This window comes from Synchiropus splendidus, chromosome 1 (assembly GCF_027744825.2).
Source record: "Synchiropus splendidus isolate RoL2022-P1 chromosome 1, RoL_Sspl_1.0, whole genome shotgun sequence".
In the NCBI taxonomy this organism is placed as follows: Eukaryota; Metazoa; Chordata; class Actinopteri; order Syngnathiformes; family Callionymidae; genus Synchiropus; species Synchiropus splendidus.
Window position 1 is genome coordinate 49,705,199 of NC_071334.1, and position 5,222 is coordinate 49,710,420.

The window sequence follows — 5,222 nt, forward strand, 5'->3', positions numbered from 1 at the left end:
CGCGGTTTTGGAGTCGGGTGCCACCTGAATCTGAAACTTTGGAAAACATCTGGAGTGGAAACTTTCATAAACGCAGTGCTCTCTGTCTCGGAGTCCCGCTACAAGCAGTATGTCAATATTTCTCTGACATAGCAAGGAGACTCACCAAACTGCGATGTCTCACATTAAATTAAACCTTTTTCAGTCGTCCTTCTGACAGAATAGTTGCTGCATTCTGTATGTTTTTTTTCCCTATTTTTTGCCTTCTTGAAGAGGTATATTAAAATGTGTATGATTTAAAATGATTTAATGCGTCATGTTTTCACGTCATGTACACTGAAGGTCTCATCATTTTGATTACAAATTCATTGTCAATCCATGTGATCGGTATCTGTGATCGGCAGCAAAAACCCTGATCGCAGCATCCCTACCTATATCCCTTTCCCCAGCCTCTCACCCAGAGCCTTACCATCCACAACAAATGGCTAACCTTAACCAGGACTCTGAACCAAATTATAATGAACTACTTGAACTGAGCCGCCAGACCTTGTGAGGAGAGGCCAAATGCCCTCAGGAGAAGGAGGCTTGTCAAGAGTTGGTACTCACAAGTATGACGAAACACGCACACACATTCTCGGAGCCCTATCCTGGTTAGGACTTTTGGAAGTGTCTCATTGACTTTCATGCTGTCCTCACACCCCTCCAGTATAGCTATACACGTACACACACACACACAGAAACAATCCACCTATGGGTACAGTTAACTGATGCAGTGATTGTCACCACAGATGGTCAAAAGTGTGACTGATTTTGGCAGCAGCTGGAAGCTCCTCGGCACTAACACGTCACATGCCTCCCTTCTGGCAATAACGTTGGGCTGAGCTTGCGAACTAAGCAGGAGGCAAGACTTTCCACTGCTCAGATAAAATACATCTTTTCAAGCTACATGTTCACTGGAAACATGTTGGAAATATTTCCAACATGGAAATATGTTGTCCACGGTTTTCTTCCGTTTTATTTTCTATCGCTGTGTATTTTCCCTAAATAAAGACGACTATATTGTGATATAATGCCGATGGAGCACACAGTGAAAGCAGCGCTTTTAATTGTTCAGCTATTAAATGTGCTGCCTCGTGGTAACCCAAGGGCCGCGGTTCATTTGGGAATGGTTTCATGATTACATTGCAGATAATGAATCATTATCTGATCTAAATTAGGAAGCAGTTTTGTTTGTTTACTTTGTGTTTGTGCTTATTTTTCTGGAGGTGCCGGGCACAAGGAGAGGGAGACAGCCAGTGAGGTTAATGGATGAGGTCAGTGGGTACATGAAGGTGGTGGATGATCAAGTCAAGTTCAGGTGGAAGAGGTTGATCTACCGGTGCAAACACGGATCCTGCTGCATCCTGCTATTCTCAGACTAATTCTGCTTCCCCGCTCATCCTTAAACTTCTATTCGCTGGAGGCTGCCACAGTGTCATGGCAGTCTCAAGTGTTTCTATCCCTCCGCATCATCTCAGTTCAACGATCTGTTCGCTGCCTGATATTGTCCCACTTGCAGTGAAATGGTCTCTCCTTCTCTTCTTAATCTGCGGTGTTCTTCTGGCGGGGTGATGAGGCAGCATTTGTTGAGGGCTTCAAGAGTGTGATGGTGAACTGTAGCATGTCTGTGTGGGTTTGTGTGTGGGCACGTGTGTCTCTCCGTGTCAACGTGAAGGTGTTGTGGGAGTTTTGTTTCTTGGTTTGCTTTTCCGCCGAGCTGAGTGTTGCGATACAAAAAGTTGACTCATTGATGAATGCTGCAATTTTCCAAGTTGGTCTTCGACTATTAAAAACAAAAACATGAATTCAAACGACAATTTGACCTGCCTTCTGTCTCGTGACTACAATAGTAGTTTTTCGGTTTGTTAGTCAACTTGAATGCTGTGTGTGGCGGCGTAAGTGTCCGCGTTCATCGGTGCTCCATCATGTCAGTTCACGAAGGGTGGATGGTTTCTGGGGGCCTAACTATTAGGGGGTCATCCCTCCAGAGACCAGCTTGCTATGTGATGCCACCAGCCCTCCTGTTCATTATCGCACTCTTGTCAAACCCCTGGCAGCTCTCCAGTCGACTGAAGCAATCTCAACCCCCCCCCCTTTTTCTTCCTCCAGTCTGTGTCTCGCTATCCTGCTCTCATTTTGTGCCAGCAGCCGGTCGGCGGGATCAGGAGCCGGTGTTGCCGTGGCAACTTGTCCTAACCATATTGTTGGCTGGCTCATCCCTGGATGCTTTCACCTACAGCTCTAAACAACGCGGACACACATTTCAAAGACATTTTTTTTTCTTTCTCCGCAATTGCTTTTCTGAAAGGAAAAAAAAAAATGTTGCCTTCGCCTGTCACAGTTGGTTTTTGTAAGTTAGGATGCTGACGTTTTGTGTGGCAGCTGGAATCAGATGAAGTCAACTTGTGTTAATGTCTTCTTCAAGTGGAGCTATGTGGGCTGCTTCCAATGGCAGGGCATTGCTCTTCAGTCAGCGGGTGGCTTGGATCAAAATGGAAGCGTGCGTCTGTCCGAGAGGTTTTTATCACGAGAGAAACTCATGCCGTCACCTGGGCCAACGCTGTCTACACTACAGGGTTATTTCTGTCATTATTCCAAACCCTCAGGGTCAGTGATTCAGTCTGGTTCTGTTGTTGTTATTATTGATCCAGCCTGTGCCGATAATAGACTTGTGCCATTTGAAAGTGCCAGACAAAAATCAAATCACATTTTAATATCAAAGAGGAGGTTGAACAACAGACAAAAATACAAAATCAGCACAGAAGAGAACAAAGTGTGGTGTCCCACAAGGTTCAGTCCTGGGCCCCCACTTGTTCATCTTCACATCAATGATGTTGCCAGGTGTCAACATCAGAATAAAACAATTTTAATTGTTTTGAATCCCCCCAGAACTATGAGATGTGCCAATCTAAAATCTGTATGCCACTGCAGGTTGGGAAGGAAGAGAATTTAGAGGCAGTCCAGTCCAGTTCTGACGATCCTGATTTTTAAGTCCAGAGAGTCCTTGCCATACTGCCCAGAGTTTGTGGTCAAATTCTTCGACGGACCACCAAGAACCGATTGACTGGCAGCAAGACAGTCTACAAGACAGTGTGTGACAACACACAGCAATAGGGAACAGCGACGTATGAGGTGGCTGCAACCAGCAAAAATGGACAGCACTGAGCTTCTTGTTAAATTGAAAAGGAGCATTCAGAAAAAGCAGGTCTATGTCTCCAAGGTTTAACACAGATTTAATAAGAAGTTGTGGCGGACAAAATATAATTTGTTGCTAAAGTAAAAAAAAAAAAAAAAGCTGAAGAGTGTTCAATTAAAAGGATGAGTGCACAAGCATTCATAAGCCCAACACCATGAACAGTTAAGAAAGCTACCACTAATTTGTGAACAACAGCTGCCCAAATAAGAAAAGAGGCCGACCCTTTGGTATTGGAAGGGCTAAGACCTGGAGGATCTGTCAAAATAAGTGTTATTTATTATAAGTGTTATTTGCAGATGACCCGTAATCTGGGGGCACCTTCTCACAGCAGTATCTTCTACCTACCCTATGGATGGACCACCTTAAGCCAACGGTGTGTTCCAGCAACAGCAATAAAGATGGGGATCTCACTGACAAGCGACATGAAAAAAAAATACAAAATGTGTCTAGACCAGAAACTCTGGTGAGAAGAAATGACTTTCAAACTCAGTGAGGACGTTTGAGTTGATTGATATTCTCCTCCGCTCGTACGTCCGTGACTGTTTGTCTAACTATGATTTTCCACTGACTTAGGAAACATCTGTTAGGGAATAGGGAAATGTTGGGAGCAAGGTGGATAAATAATAATAGTTATTCTTCACTCTGCTCTTTTTTTTTTTTATCTCTCCATGTCCTGTGGAATTAATGAAACTTCACAAAATAGTAAACAGGACTGAAATAATTCCGTCGAGTGTAAAGGTTTTACTAAATGAAGGAACTTGAACCAAAAATCCGGACTCAACCACCCTTTAACAAAATGTCCCAGAAGGTGCAGACGTCCACTGACTCTTGTCATTGATTCATGGCAAATGACATTGAGTATTGACTCCAAAAAGCTCCTCCATCAAGATCATTGACCCTTGTATTGAGTTGCATTTAGAGAGGTAATGGACCTGCTGGACGATTAGCAAAGTGTCAGGGAAGCATCATTTCCTAGTTCCCGTGAAGGAAGTAACAGGAGATTTAGTGGCGGTTATCCAGGCCGGAAGAAACGATCGAGGCATCCTTTATACAGACAAGCACTTGCACTCGGAGGACTCCGTTTCTCTCACTGATATGATCGACAAAATCACTGGCCTCATCCACACTGGTCACAGTGAGAACCTGGCGGTTGTTTTGAGTACGGATTGAAATATGTTCACTATTTAGCTTGGTTTGTTCATGCTAACTTAGCAACACGTGTTGACGCCGCGTCAAAGTTTTGCTCTTGTATAAGTCTCGATCACTTCCTGTTTCCGTGTCAAGCTCAACTGATCGAAACAAAGCCGGTTCGCTCTGTCCATCTCTGCCATTTGAGGACTTTCATTCACGTTAATATTGAAATGAATATTTACTGCAGAGCAGCGTTTCATGTGTGACGTTGCGAGAGCAGGTCGAGCTTGAAACGCTTCTTCAGTGAGGCGGCGGGAATTTGCTGAAGACTACCGCCCTCAAGTGGTCACATTACGCAAAGGTCACCGTGATTTTAGAATAATCGGACGATAAATCATCGGCAGTTAATGTCCAAACGCAATCTGCTATATGATTAAAATGAAAACTAACTAAATAAATAAATGTTTCATGTTTTATACAATTGTGTTCCAGGTTGAATTCTTAATCATATAAATAATAATAGTTATTTAATGATGTATTATTCTTAATTATTATTCAATTATGTACTGACAGGAAACGTTACATTCTACCAAGACATCTTTCACTGGTAGTTACAGTTTTTTGGTTGTTTTTTTTTTTTTGACTCTCTATCAGGTCTCTTGTACTATCGCTATTGTCTCTGCAATATCATTTCCTCTTGTATTATCGTCTTCCACAACGTCACAACTATTTCAAGAAGCAATGTCAAACATAATGTGTGCTGTTCTGGCATGTCAACTCACGTTCTGTTGGTGATCTTAACTGATTTGTGAATTATCAGATTCATCTGAAGCCAACCAAAAACCTGTCAGCATTTATGTAAAAATTATTAAATAAA